We start from the raw sequence: 22929 nt of genomic DNA, 5'->3' as shown, positions 1-22929 counted from the left end.
GAATCAGAATCAGGTTTAACATCACCAGCATATCATTGAGCATAGAACCTAGAAATCTACAGCACATTACAGGCCTTTCAGCCCACAATGTTATGCCGACCATATAACCTACTCTAGAAACTGCTTAGAATTTCCCTACCCCATAGCCCTCTGTTTTTCTAAGCTTCATGTACCTATCTAAGAGTCTCTTAAAAGACCCTGTTGTATCCACTTCTATCACTGTCACTGGCAGTGCATTCTACGCACCCACCACTTACCTCTGACATCCCTCTTGTACTTCCAAGCACCTTAAATCTATGCCCTTTCGTATTAGCCATTTCAGCCCTGGGAAGAAGCCTCTGGCTATCCCCACGATCAATGTCGTGAAATCTGTTAAGTTAGCAGCAGCATACAATGCAATACATAATATACAGTAAGAGATTATAGATATATATATATATTTACAATAGTTAAATTAAAAACAGTGGGAAAACAGAAATAACATATAAAAGAAATTTGAAGTAGTGTTCATGGGTTCAATGTCCATTTAGGATTCGAATGGCCGAGGGGAAGAAGCTGTTCCTGAATCGCTGAGTGTGTGCCTTCAGGCTTCTGTACCTCCTTCCTAATGGTAACAATGAGAAGAGGACATGTCCTGGGTGATGGGGGTCCTTAATAATGGACGCTGTCTTTCTGAGGCACCGCTCCTTGAAGACATCTTGGATACTATGGAGGCTAGTAACCAAGATGGAGCTGACTAATTTATTTAATGATGAGTAAAGTTAGAACATAGACTAATGCAACACAAGAGGAGCCCCTTCAGTTCATGATTTCTGTGCTGACCGTAATGCCAATTTAAAATACCCATGGTCTACATCCCTTCACATCCTGCTTGTTCATGCCCCTAACTAAATGTCACTTAAACATATCTACATCCAGCACAGTGCAGGTGCTTATCACTTTACGCATTAAAAAAAACTTTTACCTTCTCACCTTAAAGCAATGCCCTCTAGTTTTTGACATTTTCATATTGGGAAAAAGTCTGATTTTCTACCTTATATATCTACCTTTATCTCTTACTTGTTCTTAAAGCTCTTAGTGGTCTGGGACGGGAGTACATCACAGAATCATTTTTGTTTTATAATCCTGCTTGTGCTCTCGGGTCTTCTTCCGTTGGTCTCTTAAATTTAAAAAACCTGCTTCAAAAGATAATTGGCAGGTCAGCTTTTTAGAATGACACTCCTAAACTGTGGAATTCAATATCTAAAACTGTAAAGGATATAGACTCATTTGACAATTGTAAGCGCCAGCTCAAAACTTATTTATTTAACCTTGCTTTGAACTAACATCTTTTTGTCTTTTAGTTTCAAGTTTATTTTGATTTTTTTGTACTTCGTCCCATTGTAAAGCACTTTGAACTATATAATCGGCATGAAAAATGCTCCGTAAATAAAGTTATTATTATTATAGTATTATGTTTCCCAGAATTTTATCAGAATTCTATCATGCTGGCTCCTCAGCCTCCAAAATTGCAGAGAAAATAATCCAAATTTGTCCAACCTCTCCTTACAGCTAATACACTCCAATTCAGGCAATGACCTGGCAAACCTCCTTTGCATTCTCTCCAAAGTCTCCACATCCTGTAAAGGGGCAGCCAGACTTGCACACAATATTCCAAGTAAGGAATTAAGTTTAGAAGCTAATTATGGGACTTGCTTTTGTGAGGTTCCAGCAGTGACCAATAGTGTCTGCTTCTACAAGATGTATTTTACTAATAAAAAAAAGCAGAGTTTATGGAATGATGTGGGTTTGATGCTGAAGTTGTGAAACACTCACATATGCAACTCCCACTGAAGAGTGCCCAAGGAATTTTTCAGAGCAACACAAAATAATTCAGAAATGATTGCTGTAATGTTTTGCTCTATCCAAAATCCATTTGCAATCATGCATGCTGAAGTAAACAGCACTGTACATTCACATTTCTAAGTTATTGTGATCAACTTGTACTGGTTAAGTTCAATCATTCTTGCTAAGCACTCAAGCTGTTCTGACCCTGAACACTAATCATTCCATCACTTGACCTCCAAACGGAAACAAAAAAAACACAATTCACCATAAAAATAAGGAACAAAAGTAGTTACTAAATCACAAAGCCCATTGCTATTTTTGAATTCAGAAGTTGAAAGTTTTGCACTGCACAGATCACTTACATTATATCACCAGAGAATAGAATTTCAAAGGAGGGAAATGTGAACAGCTGAAATAGCCTTTATACTTCAGATACAGATTGGGCGCCACGGTAACATAGCAGATTGCGCGATGCTATTACAACTTGCAGCGTTCCAGGGTTCAATTCCAGCGTTGTTTTGTAAGGAGTCTCTGTACATGCTCCCCATGGAATGTGTGGGTTTTCCCTACGTGCTCTGGCTTCCTTCCACAGTCCCCAAAGACGTATTCGGTAGGTTAACTGGTCATTGTAAATTGTCCTGTGATCACGTCAGGGTTAATTGGGGTTGTGGGGTTGCTGGGGTGGCGTGGCTTGAAGTGCCAGGAGGGCCTTCTCTTTGTTGTATCACTAGGTAAATAAAATACCACAGATAACATATCAGCATCATTAAACTGTTTTTATGCAGCTCTCCCCAGACAATCATGGGAATGAATTTTAAAAACACATCTGGAAATGTTGGAAATTAATAATGAGTCAATGTGCATAAAAAAGTGAATTTAAGAAAAAAATGAAGCAATTATATAATTTCAGGAACTAATACCACAAAGTCAGCAAGCTGTGAAAGTGGAATAAACATGATTAACAAAAATAGAATAAATTTTTCCTTTGTTAGCAATTGCTTTCCGAGCCACTTAATAATAATATTCACATTATAGCACACAGACAAGTAAAATCTTTTACTCTACATATGAAAATAACTATTCCTATCACCTATTCATTAAAATTGTGTTATATGGCTTATGTCCATAGATGCAGAAGGTTCAGTCAATGGCAGAATGTTTCTTGCGTGAAATTTACTTGTAAATAATTTATTTAAAACATGTGTGCCAAGTTCCTCAACGCACTTGAAAAATGACAATGGTGTAGGTTGATATTGGAATAATCACATGCTTCTAAATTTCTGGAATCACATATAAACATTTTGATCTGTCTCATTGATCATCCATGGCTTTTACTTCCCTCCTTGAATACAGTTGAAGTCAGAAGTTTACACACACCTTAGCCAACCAGATACATTTAAACTTAGTTCTTCACAATTCCTTACATTTAATCCTAGAAAACATTCCCTGTCTTAGGTCAGTTAGGATCACTACTTTAAGAACGTGAAATGTCAGAATAATAGTAGAGAGAATGATTTAATTCAGCTTTTATTTCTTTCATCACTTTCCCAGTGGGTCTGAAGTTTACATACACTTTGTTAGTATTTGGTAGCATTGCCTTTAAATTGTTTAACTTGGGTCAAGCGTTTTGGGTGGCCTTCTATAACTTCTCACAGTAAGTTGCTGGAATTTTGTTCCATTCCTCCAGACAGAACTGGTGTAACTGAGTCAGGCTTGTAGGCCTCCTTGCTCACACATACTTTTTCAGTTCTGCCCACAAATTTTCTATCGCATTGAGGTCAGGGCTTTGTGATGGCCACTCCAATACCTTGACTTAGTTGTCCTTAAGCTATTTTACCACAACTTTGGAGGTATGCTTGGGGTCATAGTCCATTTGGAAAACCCATTTGCAACCAAACTTTAACTTCCTGGCTGATGTCTTGAGATGTTGCTTCAATAAATCCACATAATTTTCCTTCCTCATTACGCCATCTATTTTGTGAGGTGCACCAGTCCCTCCTGCAGCAAAGCACCCCCACAACATGATGCTGCCGCCCCCATGCTTCATGGTTGGAATGGTGTTCTTTGGCTTGCAAGCCTCACCCTTTTTCCTCCAAACATAATGATGGTCATTATGGCCAAACAGTTCAATTTTCGTTTCATCAGACCAGAGGACATTTCTCCAAAAAGTAAGATCTTTATCCCCATGTGCACTTGCAAACTGTAGTCTGGCGTTTTTATGGCGGTTTTGGAGCAGTGGCTTCTTCCTTGCTGAGCAGCCTTTCAGGTTATGCTGATATAGGACTCATTTTACTGAGGATATAGATACCTGTCTACCTGTTTCCTCCAGCATCTTCACCAGGTCCTTTGCTGTTGTTCTGGGATTGATTTGCACTTTTCGTGCCAAAGTACGTTCATCTCTAGGAGACAGAATGCGTCTCCTTCCTGAGCGGTATGACGGCTGCGTAGCCCCATGGTGTTTATACTTGTGTACTATTGTTTGTACAGATGAACGTGGTACCTTCAGGCATTTGGAAATTGCTCCCAAGGATGAACCAGACTTGACATCATGTTCTGACCTCAATCTGATAGAAAATTCATGGGTGGAACTGAAAAAGCATGTGCGAGCAAGGAGGCCTAAAAACCTGACTCAATTACACCAGTTCTGTCTGGAGGAATGGAACAAAATTCCATTAATTTACTGTGAGAAGCTTGTGGAAGGCTACCCAAAATGTCTGACCCAAATTAAACAATTTAAAGGCAATTGTTAACAATTTAAAGGCAATACTACCAAGTACTAACAAGGTGTATGTAAACTTCTGACCCACTGGGAAGGTGATGAAAGAAATAAAAGCTGAAATAAATCATTCTCTCTACCATTATTCTGCCATTTCACATTCTTAAAATAAAGTAGTGATCCTAACTGACCTAAGGCAGGGAATGTTCTCTAGGATTAAATGTCAGGAATGGCGAAAAACTGAATTTAAATGTATTTGGCTAAGGTGTATGTAAACTTCTGACTTCAACTGTATAATCAACTGGCTCCAAAGTAAACTCTTAATGATTTCTTTTCAATGCTATATTTGATAGTAACAGTGATAGCTAAGAATAATCAAACTGCAATGCAATTTCAAAGAAAAAAGTTTTGATTTTATAATTCTATAACTTGTTGGCAGATGGAATACAGTATAGGGAAGTTCATGATCCTGCAGTTTCGTAGAAAGAATAAGGTGTAGGGTATATTCTAAATATGGAATTAATCCATAATCAGAGGTGCCAAAGGAACTGGGAGTCCTAGTTCAAGGTTCCCTTAAGATTAACTTGCAGGCTGAATCAGTAGTAAGAAAGGCAAGTGCACTCTGTGAAATAAACCCATAAAATTTTAATTTGCTGCCAGACTCAATCTTCAGATACGGCCCATCCCATTAGGATGCTCTGACCTCTGGGCACCAAATTTGTCCTAACAAATATTCAAGTCTTCATGCACTATTTTTCTTAAAGCCCCATCTCCAAGCAGCTCAACAAAATCAGGCTCTAACAACTTGCTTCTGCATGTAATTTGCAACACCTAGCCCTGGTCTTCGATTCTTCATATTTTCCACTTGATGTCTTGGCTGTCAATCATTGCAGGTTCGATGTTGTCATTTAAATTTAAATTAGATAGATATATGGACAGGAAAGGAATGGAGGGTTATGGGCTGAGTGCAGGCCGGTGGGACTAGGTGAGTGTAAGAGTTCGGCATGGATTAGAAGGGCCGAGATGGCCTGTTTCCGTGCTGTAATTGTTATATGGTTATAAATTAAATATACATACTGAAGCTTATAATCAGAAGGTTACTGGTAAGCTGTGAAATGGCTCTTTAAAGTACTCTTACCTATATGGAGGAACTTCTAAGTCTTGTTATGCAGACTAAACCAAAGATATACAATAATATTTTTGTCATTATTCATTTCCCTCATTTGAAGACCAACCCAAGCTAAATTTATAGCATAGAAATATATTAACAATAGGAAATTTATTGTCACACTTGGTGCTAAGTTATTGAAGTCAATTTTGTTGCGTCATGTCTTGTCTAAATTGCAGGGAAGGATCTACTCACATGCCTCAGCTTTAAGTGTCAAATTATTTTTGAAAAGCATTCTCAAACCCAGCAATGATTCATTAAATCATGTTGCTTGGAGCAGAGGCCACAAATGGGGAGGAAATACTGTATAGTATAGTACTTTGTAACATAATGATCCAGTGACAAATAACTTATATCAAATAAGTCTGATATAAAATTGCTACTGACTGCCAAGTAGAAACTTTGAATATAAATTGTGCTCCAGCTATTTTTGGTGTTAGAAGTTAGCAACAACACTGATTTTGAATGTACACAAAAAGGTATTTGAAATGGAATAACAATAAATTTGTTTCCAAAGAGTCATTCAACAGAGAGACATGTCCCTCGACCCATCTCCACCATGTCAGCCAAGATACCCATTAAAGCTAATCCCATATCCGTCTAAATCTTTTCTATCCGTGAACCTGTCTAAATGATTTTTTTTTAAACATTGTAATTGGACATTCTTCTACTATCTCCTTCGGCAGTTTGTTCAGATACCCACCATCCATCCTCTGCTTGAAAAACCTGCCCCTTGGGGTGACTTTTAGGTATTTCCCCTCTCACCTTAATGTTGGTTTTAGACTTCCCTACCCTGGAAAAAAGATTGTGACCATCTGTCCTGTCCATACCTCTCATATTTTTATAAACCTCTATAAAGTCACACCATAGCCTCTGTTATTTAAGAAAGAAACATGTGGCAGACTTTTGAGTTTCTCCTTATAATTAATGCCCTCTAGTCCAGGCAACATCCTTCTGAACTATTTCCGCATCCTCACTAACTTGATCACATTCCTCACTTTGAATGAAAGATTTACTAAGTGAGACCACAACTTGTTGAATGCTAACTTGCCATACATTCATCTGAAAAGAATGTCACTACCATCCTTGTCCTTTGGTGATGATTATTATGTCTGCACTTTAGTTGGTGTAGTTAGACAGCAGGCTGGTGTGAGCAGCAATATGTAGAGGGTAGCCAGCCCTTCCTTGTGATGCTTCCACACTACTTAAGGTTTCTACCAAGTTTGCAAATACAATAAATGTTTTAGCATAGAGGTTCAATTAGTGTGCAATGGCTCAACGGGCGAGTCTGTGTCAACTGCTTAATGTCCCTAATCCACCCAAGTTGCAGCCATGCCCTTAGCAAGCTCCTAATAGTGAATGTCAGCACTGGAGAAAGTGCTCGTTACCAGATGCAGTATACTCTGTGGACTTTGGGAAGCCCTTGCCCAGTTTACATTTAATTCTGAAATTGCCTGGTGTGTTATAGCAAGATGCTTTCCATCAAATGTAATGAAACTTATTTGCACATTTTGATGCTTCTGATCCAAAGTACAAGTTATCAAAAACGTTACAACAGTGATCAACTTAGATTTAAGTCATACAGATTTTGTAATGACCTTTCTTGTTGTGTTGTAATTTATAAATCTTATGTTATTTGCTTTTTGCAAAGCACTGAAGAGTACTTTGTGCTTATGTTTCTGAAACTCCCATTGCACTTCATACAGTGCTGACATTGTGTGATGCACACTTAAAATCTAATGTTATATGATTAATTCTGGGAATAAAATAAATTGCATAAAAGCTTGGTAATCAGACTAATGAATCTGTCAGACCTCAGAAAAAGAAATATTACAAGTAACAGAGAAACAATAAAAATTCTTTGAAGATGGAACATGTTGAGGATAAATAGGAAGTGGCAGATAAACAAAACTTAGATTTGTATGTGTTACTTTAGATTTACAAATGATGTGTGATAACTTGTTGCTTCAAAGCTTCAGACTCGGGGTATCATTGACAACGTCAACATTGTTTCCTGTTAGTAATTGCTCTTGAGAAGATGGTGCTGAGCCTCTTTCTTCAAGATGTCAAGAGATGCGTCATTTGGTAAAATCTTCTGCCGAACGTGGTTCCACAATGCTATTGGATAGGAAGTTCCAGGATTTATATCCAGGTAGAATGATCTATTTCCAAATCAGGGTGGTCTTGAAGGAGTACCTGCAGATTGTGGTGTTCTCGTGCACCTACTCCCCTTGTTCTTGGTGATAGAGGTCACATGCTAGTTAAGTAACTAAACGTAACTCATGTGCACTGCAGCTTTGGCCTGTGGTAGAAGGAATGAAAGTTTAGGGAGAATGTATGACAGATGGTGAATTCTAAAGTTCCCTTACACCACCTTCAATCTTCTCCCCAACACATTTTTTTTTTCATAATGGTGGTAGATGAGATGGACTTCCTCTAACTTTTCTTATGCAAGACCTTTTGTGCTAGTGAACATGCATTAGGATGAATGCTTGATAGAATATTGGTGGTAGAAGTTCTCAAAGAACATTGGCACAGACTCCCTTTGCACCAGGGCTTTAGTTCCAAGTTTGTATGTGTTTTATAATTTGACACCCAATTGTGGTGATAGCCAGCACTGGTAATACATGGTGTCAATCTATCTAAAAATATGTACATGCATCCTGCCCCTGTAATTTGAGCCTTAATTTGAGTAATCCAAAACCACGTGTAGACCAATTCCAGGCCTTAAAGTTTAAATTAGCAATGCATCTATATAAATAAGATTTTTTAAAATAGACTTTTGAAAACTTGTATTAATAGCAGCATAACCTAGATACTACTAAGGCAATCTATCTTCTGGACATTTAGAAATATAACCATCGGTTCACAGGATTCCATACATAGTTTAGTGTCTTGTGTTATGTATTTAGCATTTACGTATCAACTGATGGAAACAAGCACAAAAACACATTATTTTCAACATTATTGTACAGATGTAAGCTTCTATCTTGTACATTTTTATAGCAAGTGATTGTAGCAAAAGAATAAAGAGTCAATTATTTTTATTCCCAAATACAATCATCTTAAATCCTCATTAACACATCAGTTGCTTATTTCCAGACCAAAACAGGCAAAAAAAAAAAGAGTTGAAAGGTGCCAATGTAGTCCCCACAAACTCTTCTTGACCTTTGGAATTCAAAATTCCATTCAATCTAGGGAGTCAGGGTAGGAAGAAAAGAATGTACAAACACAGGATTCTGTTTAGATTTTTTTTTTGACTAAGACCTGGTTGCAGAATTGCTGAAGGACTCAAGTTTTCTTGAGAAACTAAAAAAATCCATTCCTTGATTTTCTGCTTAATTTTGAGAAGATAATCAATTAGACTTCACAAATAAACTGTTTTCAGAACTGAATTACAGAGATGAGTAATAATGCTGATGTTTGAACTGATAGAAAGAAATTTCAAGGATCTGGGGCCACATCCTTAGCTAGTCACTAACATCAATGCAATGAAGAGCTGAGAAATTGGATATATTAGCACTCATGATTTAGCACTTAGAATAATGAAAAGGGTGCTTTTGCACCTAATTCACATGTGTGCTTATGACCTATTACTGGCTTCGAGGCAGGTTAACCATTCAATCAATGCCCTTTCCAAAATGAACTGGAGCTCAAAGACACAAACTATACTATAATGGAACTGTCTCAGTATAAGAGGGACTGCATTATGCAGTACTGCTTCTTTCCGCACTATTCAAAGGTATATTCTAATGACATCAGGGGACATACAATAATCAGCCATGTGATACATCCTCCCGCAGATAGTCACGAAACAAGGAAACACCACGGAACCCGATTAACGAAAACATTAACATCCAAGGTGCTTAAAAAAATAAATAGCGCAAATGGCTAAAAGCAAGCGAACAACACACAATATTAAACGTCAAATCGTAGAGTCCTCAAAACAGTCTAGGAGTGTTATGTTGTGTTTAGTTCAGTTCAGTATAGCTCTGTATCATTCATTGACTGCAGTCCGCACTGAAGCACCCTAATCAAATTGTGTAAAATCGCAAAAAAAAAAGTAACCAAAAGCCAGAAACATACGTTCATGAACCATAGAGTCCACAGCCACTAGCAGCACTGGTCAATCCTTGCAGGGTGGGACTTAAGACTCCTGCACCTTCTTCTGGCAGCAGCAAGCAAGAGGGAGGAAACACATGGTGCTGAACACCCGCTCACCTTCTACTCTTGTCCTCATTGATTTCAATCTTGCTCAATGCTTTAATTGGTGATAAGTAATGGAGTCGATCATGGGTTCGTGCTCCGCCTGTAGGCCACACACTCCGCTCTCAACCTCGGCGAGTTGCACCAGAGACAGCAAAAGAGCCAGAGTACTTGGTCCAAAAGCACAGCATCAAAATGTAAATTACAGACTCCAATCACACAGAGTTTAATAGTAGAAGTATATTTTAAAGAGGAATTAGTAGTTTCATGAACTGTCTGCAGGACATTGTTGTTGGTTGCGGCGTCATCTTGATTTGATCAGGCCATCCTGAGATATTAGAATTAGGAATGATACCAGACACATCAACCTATTGCGGGAACTTGGGCATCTTGCAGTCAAGAGGGAGGCCAGAAATACTTGGCTCAATAGAGAGCTTTGAAATCTGGGTATCTGAGACACCAGGGGAATGGGGATCTGGGAGTCTGGCATCAGTGGTAAAGTTCTATGGAGATTGGTGAAGGTCATATATTGGGAACGCTGACATCAGGAAGAAGTGAGAGGAGTACAGTTGCAGGATAAGTGAAGCACCAATAATTCACTCCATCTCAGACAAAGAAAATACATGACTGTGGGGTCAGGGTATGAGTTTGTGGTGTGTAGTGGAGGATGCTTTCAGTGCAGGATGTGGCCAACAATTTAGCTAAATAATTTATTTGCATACATATAAGCACAGCATGATAAGATCTTATGTCCTTGTACTGTGACTGACCTTCGGAATGAGGTCTCAGGAGAAGATAACTAAGCATCATGGTTTGAACAGTTGCTGTTGCAACACATTAGTGACACATACTGCACCATAATGAACACTTTTTCCAAATACTCCGGCAAATCTTTAAAATTCCCCACTGACGTGACTGAGAAATGTGACTTATTCCAGGTTAAACGCATTTTCAGTCATACCGTGCTAAAAAACCTAATGCTGTGTAATTTACTGTCTCTGCATGTGCTTTTTCAGCAACAACATTAAGTCACAAATTGTTTTCTGCACAGTGTACATTTGCATCTTCTTCTTTGAATCTATAATAATAATTTGGTTGAATTATAACTACTAACATTTACTTTGGAGGATGTTAAAGAATTCAGCATGTATTATTACAGAAGTTAAAACGAGTATGAAAAAGATACACAAACACGAGGAAATCTGCAGATGCTGGAAATTCAAGCAACACAGACAAAATGCTGGTGCAACGCAGCAGGCCAGGCAGCATCTATAGGAGGAAGCACAGTCGACATTTCGGGTCGAGACCCTTCGTCAGGACTAACTGAAAGAAGAGGTAGTCAGAGATTTGAAAGTGGGAGGGGGAAGGGGAAGGGGAGGGGGAGATCAGCAATGAAAGGAGAAGACAGGAGGGGGAGGGATGGAGCTAAGAGCTGGAAAGTTGATTGGCAAAAGGGATACAAGGCTGGAGAAGAGAGAGGGTCATGGGATGGGAGGCCTAGGGGGAAAGAAAATGGGAGAGGAGCACCAGAGGAAGATATAGTGAGAGGGACAGAGGGAGAAAAGAGAGAAAGAAAGGGGGGAAATAAATAAATAAATAAGGGATGGGGTAAGAAGGGAAGGAGGGGCATTAGCGGAAGTTAGAGAAGTCGATGTTCATGCCATCAGGTTGGAGGCTACCCAGACGGAATATAAGGTGTTGTTCCTCCAACCTGAGTGTGGCTTCATCTTGACAGTAGAGGAGGCCATGGATGGACATATCAGAAGGGGAATGGGATGTGGAATTAAAATGTATGGCCACTGGGAGATCCTGCTTTCTCTGGCGGACAGAGTGTAGGTGTTCAGCGAAATGGTCTCCCAGTCTGCGTCAGGTCTCGCCAATATATAGAAGGCCGCACCGGACGCAGTATATCACACCAGCAGACTCACAAGTGAACTGTCGCCTCACCTGGAAGGACTGTCTGGGGTCCTGAATGGTGGTTAAGGGAGGAAGGGTAAGGGAGGAAGTGTAAGGGCATATGTAGCACTTGCTCCGCTTACAAGGATAAGTGCCAGGAGGGAGATCGGTGGGAAGGAATGGGGGGACGAATGGACAAAGGAGTCGCGTAGGGAGTGATTCCTGCGGAAAGCAGAAAGGGGGGGGGAGGGAAAGATGTGCTTAGTGGTGGGATCCCATTGGAGGTGGCGGAAGTAACAGAGAATAATATGTTGGATCCGGATGCTGGTGAGGTGGTAGGTAAGGACAAGGGGAACCCTGTTCCTAGTGGGGTGGCGGGAGGATGGAGTGAGAGCAGATGTGCGTGAAATGGGGGAGATGTATTTGAGAGCAGAGTTGATGGTGGAGGAAGAGAAGCCCCTTTCTTTAAAAAAGGAAGACATCTCCTTTGTCCTGGAATGAAAAGCCTCATCCTGAGAGCAGATGCAGCGGAGATGGAGGAATTGCAAGAAGGGGATGGCATTTTTGCAAGAGATAGGGAGATAGGGTGGGAGGTGGAATAGTCCAGGTAGCTGTGAGCATCCGTAGGCTTATAGTAGACATCAGTAGATAAGCTGTCTCCAGAGATAGAGACAGAAAGATCAAGAAAGGGGAGGGAGGTGTCGGAAATGGACCAGGTAAATTTGAGGGCAGGGTGAAAGTTGGAGGCAAAGTTAATGAAGTCAACGAGCTCAGCATGCGTGCAGGAAGCAGCGCCAATGCAGTCGTTGATGTAGCGAAGGAAAAATGAGGGACGGATACCAGTATAGGCTTGGAACATGGATTGTTCCACAAAGCCAACAAAAAGGCAGGCATAGCTGGGACCCATACGGGTGCCCATGGCTACACCTTTAGCTTGGAGGAAGTGGGAAGGAGCCAAAGGAGAAATTATTAAGGGTAAGGAATAATTCCACTAGACGGAGGAGAGTGACGGTAGAGGGGAACTGGTTAGGTCTGGAATCCAAAAAGAAGTGGAGAGCTTTGGGACCTTCCTGGTGGGGGATGGAGGTATATAGGGACTGGACATCCATGGTGAAAATAAAGCGGTGGGGGCCAGGGAACTTAAAATCATTGAAAAAATTCAGAGCGTGAGAAGTGTCATGAACCTAGGTGGGACGGGATTGAACAAGGGGGGATAAAACAGTTTCGAGGTATGCAGAATACGGTGGGGCAGGAGCAAGCTGAAACAATGGGTCTACCTGGACAGGCAGGTTTGTGGATCTTGGGTAGGAGGTAGAAACGGGAAGTGCGGGGTGTGGGAACTATAAGGTTGGTGGCAATGGACAGGAGATCCCCAGGGCTGATAGGGTTGGTGATGGCGTGGAAGACAATGGCCTGGTACACCTTAGTGGAGTCATGATCGAGGGGTAAGTAAGAGGAGGTATCCACAAGTTGTCGCTGTGCCTCGGAAAGGTAGAGGTCAGTACACCAGGCTACAACAGCACCCCTCCTTTATCGGCGGGTTTTATAGTAAGGTTAGGATTGGTGCGGAGGGAAAAAGATACATTTATAATAAGCACATTTCAGAGCTTCAGATTTTCAAAACATTTTAAAAGTTTACTTAATTTTAATTTAGAAAATTCAACAGCAAAATTTTACAGTGAACTCTCACAAAGCAGCATGTGATACAACCAGATACTGTTTTGACAATGTTAAATGAGTAAGAAGTATTAAAGTTCAAAATTCAAAGTAAATTTATTATCAAAGTACAGATATGTCACCACATACAACCCTGAGATTTATTTTCTTGCAGGTTTACTCAATAAATCCATAATACAATAATAACCATAATTGAATCAGCGAAAGGCCACACCAACTTGGGCATTCAATCAGAGTGCAAAAGTCAACAAATGGTGCAAATAAAAAAAGAAAGAAATAATAATAATAAATAAGCAATAAATATCGAGAACATTAGATGAAGAATCCTTGCAAAGAAGTAGTTCAGTATGCATAATGTATACATTTCTCTGATATTAAATGGAACTATTGAAACTATTGAAAGTGAGCCCATTGGTTGTGGAAACATTTCAGTGATGTGGCAAGTGAAGTTGAGTGAAGTTATCCCATTTGGTTCAGGAGCCTGATGGTTAAGGGGTAACAACTGTTCCTGAACCTGGCTGTGTGATTCATGAGGCTCCTGTACCTTCTCCCTGAAGGCAAGAGCAAGAATAGACTATGACCTGGGTAGTAGGGGTCCCTAATGATGGACATTGCTTTCCTGCGATGCTTTGTATAGATGTGCTCAATGGTGCGGAGGAACGGGCTGGGCTGTATCCACTACATTTTGTACAATTTTCCGTTTGAGGGCGTTGGTGTTTCCAGACCAGGCCGCATTGCAACTAGAACAGCAAAGCAAACTTTGCAACTCTTCAAAATAGAGTCATGGAAAATCTCACATTCCAACTGAAAAATGGATACAGCCTCAGTTTCACATCTCATCATTACTAAATTTCTATGCTCCAGTCTCTGGAGCCAGACCTGCAAGTAAGGATTCTAATGACTTGTACAGCTGGAACAATACCATTTAAAACCTCAATGCTTCACTCCAGACATGAATGTCAATACTTTTAAAAAATTCTCAGCAAAAATTATAACAGTGAATTTTTAACAATCTCTCCAAATAGTATTTCTGAGAACTGGAAAATTACATTAGTTGCTTCAGAGTTAAAATATTAAAGCTACACTACTTGCCTGTGAAAGGTAGAACCATTTTCTCTACAATTCCCTGACTTGTTCATCTCTCTTTACCCATCCCTGCATCCACAGAAGTTACTACGCCTGTCCCTGTACCATTCCAAGACCTAAAAAGACCTTTTAGAGGAGGCAGAGATTCACATGCACCTCCTTAAACCTTGTTTATTGCATTCTGTGCTTTCAACGTATCCTCCTCTACATGGGACATACCAAGTGCAGACTGGACGACCACTTTGCCAAGCTCCTACGCTCTATCTGTAGTGGCCATTCAGAGCTTCTGGCTGCAAGCCAGTATAATTTCTCTCCCCATTCCAACACTGACCCCTCTCTCCTTTGGCAGGAGTGAGGCCAAACACAAACTATGGAAATAGCACCTGTCTAAGTAGTCGAAAACCAAATGGTGTCAATTCTCCAATTTCACATAACTGTTACTCACTCTGCTCTTTTCTCTTCATTCTGATCCACCCAGCTCCTCTAACACATTCCCTTCTTTTCCTTCCTTTCTCATCAGAGTCCATAATCTGCAATCCTTTGTTGTCTCCACCAATCACTTCCTACCCTCTGATACTATTTATACCTTTCCATCCACAATGTGGCTCCATCTGCCCATCAACTACTCCTTGCCTAGACCCAGCTACTACTTTCCTGCTCCTGCCTCACCCCTCCCCGTCACAACTCTATACTGGCCAACTCCCACTTACTCTCAATTCTGATGCAAGGCCTCGACCCAAAATGTTAACTACCCCTTTGCTGTCTGACCTTCAGCAGTTTTCTTCCCATTCTGTTCAAAATAATCCTCTGTGTTTTTTCTTGCTTTTTTTCTCTATCAGTTTTGTTTGATGCCTTCCCGATCTTCCTGAAAAAAAATACTCAGAGCAGAGTACAAGTTTGATGTCCAAGATTCACTTGTGCAAAAACTGGAAAAGTCGAAAGAGTGAACACTTCCAGAGGTGTAGCTAGCCACGAATTCTCCAGCTTCACCATTTAGTTCACAGTCCAACGCTTTGCGGTGACCTAACCTTACTTTTTAAGTGATTGACGGGAAGAATATTTGAAAAATTGAAGAAAAATCAGACTTTATTTCTATGTAATTCAAAATCTGAGAAAATCCAAATTCCAGCATGATCTATCTCTCAACAGTGCTGGATTTTAGATATTAACCCTGTAAATTCATTTCGCTCAAATTCATCTCCTGGGCAAGTCATGAGCTGAGAAGGTTGATTACTTGACTTCCCAACTTTCCTGACAGATGGCTACAACTGGATCAGCAACTTCTCCAGTTCATTTCCCATTATTACATTTCTTGATTAATATCCTACCTATTTATAAAAGCTGCCTTTTAGAAAACTAGATATCCTATGTCACTTACATGCAGTGCTTTCTTTAAAATAAAAGTTCTGATACCCTGAGACTTGCCCCATCTAAATTTGAAATACAATTCACATTCTTGCGTCTTGGAATATATAAGAAATTGTCAAAGAGAAACCACTGCATTACAAGTCATCCTGAGTCAGAAAATTATGAGATCAAGCCAAATTATGACTCCAGGCTTCAGGGGAATGCTTCAACGCTAACAGAACTAATGTAGTAAATAAACATGCTACTAGCACAGATGAGTCTTTGGATGAGATTTTAAATCTGGATTCTATCTTCCCAAACAAGTTTGGCAAAACACTGTATGATGACCTCAGATTATTTGAGGACAAGTATATTCTCCTAATAGATGGGAAAAGTCTCTTTTAAATATCACTACAAAAAACATAAGATGAGAAACAGAAGCAGGTAACATAAATGCTGGAGGAACTCAGCAGACTAGGCAGCATCTATGGAAAAGAGTAAACAGTTGATGTTTTGAGCCAAGACCCTTCATCAGAACAGCAGATAAATCTGTTCAGTACCACATTCTTGCTCTCAATGTGTAGAAATCTATCAACCCCTATTCTGAATAGACTCACTGACAGTCTCCACAGCCCTACAAGGTTAAAGATGTCCAAAGATCCACCCACCACTGTCTGGATGAATCACCTTACTCTTGAAAAGTTTACTTTTTTTTGAGACACTCACTCCTGATTCTAGACATCTAAACCACAGTAAATATTATTCCAGCATCCAACTTACTAAGATCTTAAGAATTTTGTCTATTTTAATGAGATCAGCTCTTATTCTTCTAAACTCACACGTGCTTAGGCCAATCTGTCCTCTTATCCTCAGAAACAACTTGGTGAATTCTTAAACAAAAGAAAATCTAGATGCTGGAAAGGGTCCAGATGAAGCGTCCTGGCCCCATTGGTCGACTGTTTACTATTTTCCTTTGATGCTGCCTGGCCTACTGAGTTCCTCCCAAATTTTTTGTGTGTTGTTTGGTGAATTCATGTTGGGTTCCTCATCAAGAATTTTGATCCTTAGGTAAGGTGACCCAATCCTCAGACAATATTTCAAGTGCAGTCTCATAACAGCCCTGTCTAATTTCAGAAATAGCTTTCTATTGTTGTTCTTTAATCCTCTTAAAATGAAGGCCATATCTTCCTAATTGCTTGCTGTACCTAAGTGTTAACTTTTATTGATATTTGTGGAAGGCCAACCTGAACACCATACATAGATCATACAACAGTACAGCACAGTGCAGGCCCTTCAATCCACAATGTTGTGCCAACCTTATAACCTATTCCAAGATCAATCTAATCCTTCCCTCCCATATGACTCTCCATTTTCCTTTTAGATATAGTTGGGATGTTTAAGTGCCTCTTAAACATCCCAACTATATCTGCCTCTTTCACCACCCTTGGCTGTGTGTTCCATGCACTTACCACTCTCGTGTATAAACACACCTCTGATATCTCCTCCCCTCTCCCCTCCCCAGTACTTTACCCCAGCTATCTTAAAATAACGCCCTCTTTGCTGCCCTGGAAAAATGGTGTCTCTTATCATCTTACCTAGAAAAGAAAGAAAGAGAAATTGCCTTTTAAACTCATGAGAAAGCATAGGCCATCAACTTTTTGCTGTTGTTGTTTCTGTAGCAGGCAATTTCTTTCTTACGAGGTCGAGTTGCTAGCTTGGTGCTCAGCCCAGCACAGATGGAAAGCGTGCCAGGGAGCCGGCTGGATTCGAACTCGGGAGCCTTCGCTCCGAAGTCCAGCGCTGATGCCACTACGCCACCAGTCGACATCTTACCTAGTCACCTGTCATATTGCTTTGCACCAAAGAGAAAAGCCCTAGCTCGCACAACCTTTCATCATAAAGCATGATCTCCAGTTCAGGCAGCATCCTGACAAATCTCCTCTGTGTCCTCACCAAAGCTTCCACATCTTTCCTATAATGAGAACTGAACAGAATACTTTGTGTCCTCCAGTATTTTGTAAAGCTGCAATATTACCTTGCAGTACTTAAACTCAATCTCTCGACTAATGAAGGTCAACAAACCACACGTCTTCTTAACCTTACCAACTTGTGTGGCAACTTTGAAGAATCTATGGATGTGGACCCCAAGTTCCCCCTGTTCCTCCACACTATTAAGAATGCTACGATTAGCCTTGTACTGTGCCTTCAAGTTCAACCTTCCAAAGTGCATCACTTTACACTTTTCTTAATTAAACTCCATCTGCCACTTCTCAGCCCAGCTCTGCATCCTATAAATGTCTGATGTAACCTATGACAACTTCCAACACTACCCACAACACCGTCAATCTTCGACAATTGTCACCGTCAATCATCATCTGCAAACTTACTAAGGAACCCTTCCACTTTCTTATCCAAGTAATTTGTAAAAATCACAAAGAGCAGGGACCCCATAACAAACTCCTGCTCGTCACCAACCTCCAGGCAGGATAAACTTCTTCTAGTACCACACACTGTCTTCTGTAGACAATCCAATTCTGAAGCCACACAGCAAGCTTTCCATGGATCCCACCTGAAGGAGCCTACCACAGGCAGCATTGTTGAATGCCTTACTAAAATTCATATACATCACATCCACTGCTCTACATTCCTCAATTTGTTTTGCCACCTCTTCAAAAAACTCAACAAGGCTTGTGAGGAATATCCGGTCCCTCACAAAGCCATGCAGACCATCCCTAATCAGACTATACTTCTCCTAATGCTCACAAATCCTGTCTCTAAGGATCCTCTCCAATGTTTTGCCCATCACTGACTTATGACTCACTGATCTATAATTCCCAAGGTTATTCCTATTATCTTTCTTGAACAAGGAATAAAATTTGCCAGCCTCCAAACTTCTGCTACTACTCCTGTGGGTAGTGAGGATGTACACATCATTGCCAAAGACGCAGCAATCTCCTCCCTCGCTTCCCGTAGTAACTTGGAGTATATCGCTTCTGACCCCGGGATGAATTTCAAAAGTTCCAGCATATCATCTTTCTCAAGGTCAACATGTTCCAGCATATTAGACTGCTTTACCTTGTCCTTGCATTCAAAGTCCCTCTCAGTGGTGAACACTGAAGTAAAGTATTCATTAAGGACCTCCCTCCCCCCACCACCACCTCCTCCAACTCCAGGCACGTTTCCTCCTTTATTCCCGATCAGTCTTACACTCACTCCGGTCATCCCTCTGTTCTTCACATATAGAAAGCCTTGGAGATCTCCTTAATCCTACTCCCCAAGGCCTCTTCATGTCTCCTTCAGGTTCTTCTAAGTGCTTCTGAAGCTCTTTTCTTGCTACCTTAACTCTCAAGAGCCCCATCTGATCTGTGCTTCCCAATCTTTAAGTATCTTTACTTCTTCCTCTTTGACTAGATGTTCCACTTCTCTTGTCAAGCATGGTTCTTTCTCCCCACTAATCCCCTGCCTCAATCAGATAAACCTATCCAGAACCCTATGCCAGTGCTCCCTAACCAATCTCTACATTTCTGTTATAAATTTCCCAAAATACATCTGTTCCCAATGTACGTTTAATTTGTTACCTTCCGCAGGAACTGTTTTAAGGATTTATGGAACTTTGTAGGATGACAACTGCTCTCCCAGTTTTTGCAAACAGATACAAAAGACACCGGGAATAATTCTGCTTACATCTCTGACCAGCAGATCCTGTGACCTCATGTCAACCCTTACATTTAAGATGACATGTAGCACTTGAATTTTTAAAAGATTCATTCTCCAAGTATGGTTATAGCTAGCATGATTACATTTATTGTCCATCTCAATTTGTTCCCAAGAAGCAGCTAGTGAGTTATTTAAATGTCCTCTGATCATCTTCTAGCTAATATTTCTGCAATCCTATGATTGTCCTGAATATAAAATTCCTCCTGCAGGTAGCATCAATGTGGCTGCAGCATTCCCCGTATGAAACACAATACCTTGAGCTTTGAGATTCTGCTGCTCATCGGTGACAGTTTGATTTATAGTTTTCTTTTACAGTTTTACAAGTGGGTTAGTTGTGACAGTCATTTTATTAATGGATCCTTGCACAAGCTCTTTCTTGCAAGATTGTGTGACTTGTCTAACCAGTGAGCAGTCAGAGAACATTGCAGTTGAATGATGTGAATGCCAGCTAGGAGATTATGGTGCCCAAGCCATATCAGAAAGAATGTATTTAATGTAAGTTATTCCACATCATTAGACCCTCCTCCAAGCTTAAGACAAGTGTTATGTTATTTATCTCTTTCACCGGCACTCTTACAGCACCATACTTCCATACATCACCTACAGTATACTGCAAGGCAAACTCTGTTTAGGATGTACCAGGCATTCAGGCTACCAAAGTTCTCCTTGCAGAGCCACAGAGCAGAACAGCACCTTACTCATTCTTTAACAGCATCTTCAACAGCCCTCCCAAAGTTAATGAGTCTAATGTAATAGAACAGGATATAATGTGCAATTGAGATAAGCATGTCACTGTGGCAAAAAGAAAATAGGAAAAATAGCCCAGAGGACTACATGCATGAATCAGAGTGCGGACTCCAATGTGTTATTGATTATCTAACACATGGAAACTAATAAAAGTCTAAGACATTAAATGTGAGATGGCTGTCTCTAGATTTGCAAAACTGTTTTAGAATTGTTCCTTGTTACAGCTGAAACAAACAAGGAATCAAAAAAAAAACCCCCAAAAGGTGCAGATCTTATTGAATAAGCAGTAGAGCACTCTTTTGAATAAACCCATTCAGCTCCGCTGTCATAAGGTTACAGAAAATCTTTCCTATCAAATGCAATAAGCACATAGAACAGTTCATCTCTGTGCGACAGAACACACATCATATTACAATAGTCTCAGCTTTATTCTTGCACATTGGTACACTATTATTGTGTATATTATTATTCTATATGTTATTATTAGTTAAGTCTGCACACTGCTAAGTGTGTTTTTAAATGTTGTTGCTGTAACGAAATAGTTTCCCACTCAGGATCAATAAAGAACTTATTATTATTATAATTGAACAGCTAGAAAAAGAAGTGAAAATAAACGCAAAAGCTAATACCAAAACTCTCCTTTAATATTCATGCGCATGACTCATTTAAATAGTTACCCACTGACTGCAGCAGATTTTAGCCCAAGATAATGGTCAATGCTGCCATAGTGTTTTTAATGAATTTTTCATACTTTAATGATAATACCACACAGTATGTGTGGAACAGAAACATCCTACTGTACATTAACAGACTGTACGCCTTGAACAATAAGGTTAAAATCTGCTTGATGTTTCTGGAACCTGAATTTCTTCACACGCAAACAAGTAAGTAGCCCTTAATCAAATAAGTTGAATAATTTCTTCTGTCCTGTAGTTTACTATGGACCAAAGTAAGTATGTTCAATGTGCAAATACAATGCTCTATAAATAATCTTAATTTTTCTATCATAAATCAGCAGAATTAACATTTTAAATGGATTAAAAGGCACTTATTATCTTAAGCTGCACAAATCTTTCTTGACATATTAGGCCTTAAAAGACTAACATATACAGTCACTTTTAGGAATTCAAAATTTAGAATGATGTACTTTTTTTTAATGAGGACTGGGATTTGAATTAAAACTCTTACTCCACTGGGTCCCTCAGTAACTCAGCTGTGTTACTAGAAAATGTTGAGGTCTTGATGTGCAAAATCAGTAGCTGCCTACTCGGCCCACTTGGAAAAAAAAGGCATTAAAATACTACAGGTGGTATCACAATTCAGTTGTACAACACTTCAATTAGTTACAAAACCAACCAAAGATCCTTGATTACAGAAGTAAATAATTTCCTTCTATAAATGTGAATTTTCCTTCAAGTATGTTCCAAGTCTGCTTACGTCTGAAAAAGGTTTAGGAGCATATCCTTGCTGCTCACCAGCTACAGAAAGCATGGATGAATATCTTCATTTCACTTTCTTTCCTATTTCCCACACCTTTTGATTCTCTTCTTGTCTAAAAATCTTTGCTCATAGTTTTGAAACACTCTATGAACATAGATGAGAACTCCTGGTTTTAGACTCCACAGCCAAGGATAATTTCCTCTCCATCTTGTCAAGCTCTGATTCTGCTGATACAAGTTTAGCTGTTTTGATAGCACTCCAAGCTGGGAACCAATTTATTAAACATCCATTGTACCTGCATCAGGACAAGCACACTCAATGGCCACTTTATGAAGTGCACTTTTACACCTGTTCCTTAATACAAATATCTAACCAGCCAATCATGTGGAAACAACTCAATGCATAAAAGCACGCAGGCATGGTCAAGAGGTTCAGATATTCAGATAAAACATCAGAATGAGGGAAGAAATGTGATCTAGGTGACTTTGACCATGGAATAATTGCTGGTGCTAGACAGGGTGATTTGAGTATCTCAGAAACTGCTGATATCTAGTGTTTACAGAGAACTGTATCAAAAATTTAAAAAAATCCACTGAGTGGTGATTCTGTGGCAAAAATGTCTTATAAATGAGAGATGTCAGAGGAAAATGGCCAAACTGATTCAATCTGACAGGAAGGCGACAATAGCCTCAAATAGCCACACGGTACAACAATGGTGTGCAGAAGAGCAACTCTGAACATACAACATATTGAACTTTGAAGTAGATGACCATGAACAAACACTCAGTGGCCACTTTATTAGGTACCACTGAGTTCATGGAGACCAAAATCTCAGCACAATACTTGGTTTATCCAAAGTCCTAAAAATTGCCTTTTTCCTTCCTCTTATTCAAATTTTTACAATTAAAGTGAACATGCCATTTGTTTTTTCTTAATCACTTGATGTACCTGTACATTAATTTTCAGATCTGTGTACAAGGCACCCACATCCCTCTGAATCTGTACGAAGATTTGCCTCTTACCACATATTATAATCCATCAGCTACATTCTTGCTCTTTCATTAATCTATGCAGTCTTCACATCATCCGACTTCAGCATCTA

At 39.8% G+C, this 22929-nt stretch overlaps 1 protein-coding gene across 4 annotated transcripts in view; it reads right to left on the bottom strand.

The window, feature by feature from the left end:
* The window catches only part of LOC140204092 (ena/VASP-like protein), a 246196-nt gene that overhangs the window by 101536 nt on the left and 121731 nt on the right, over window positions 1-22929 (bottom strand). The window lies entirely within an intron of this gene.

Source organism: Mobula birostris, chromosome 1 (assembly GCF_030028105.1).
Source record: "Mobula birostris isolate sMobBir1 chromosome 1, sMobBir1.hap1, whole genome shotgun sequence".
Lineage (NCBI taxonomy): Eukaryota > Metazoa > Chordata > Chondrichthyes > Myliobatiformes > Myliobatidae > Mobula > Mobula birostris.
Note: the sequence above shows the minus strand (reverse complement) of the source record. Positions and strands in the feature narration are given on the sequence as shown.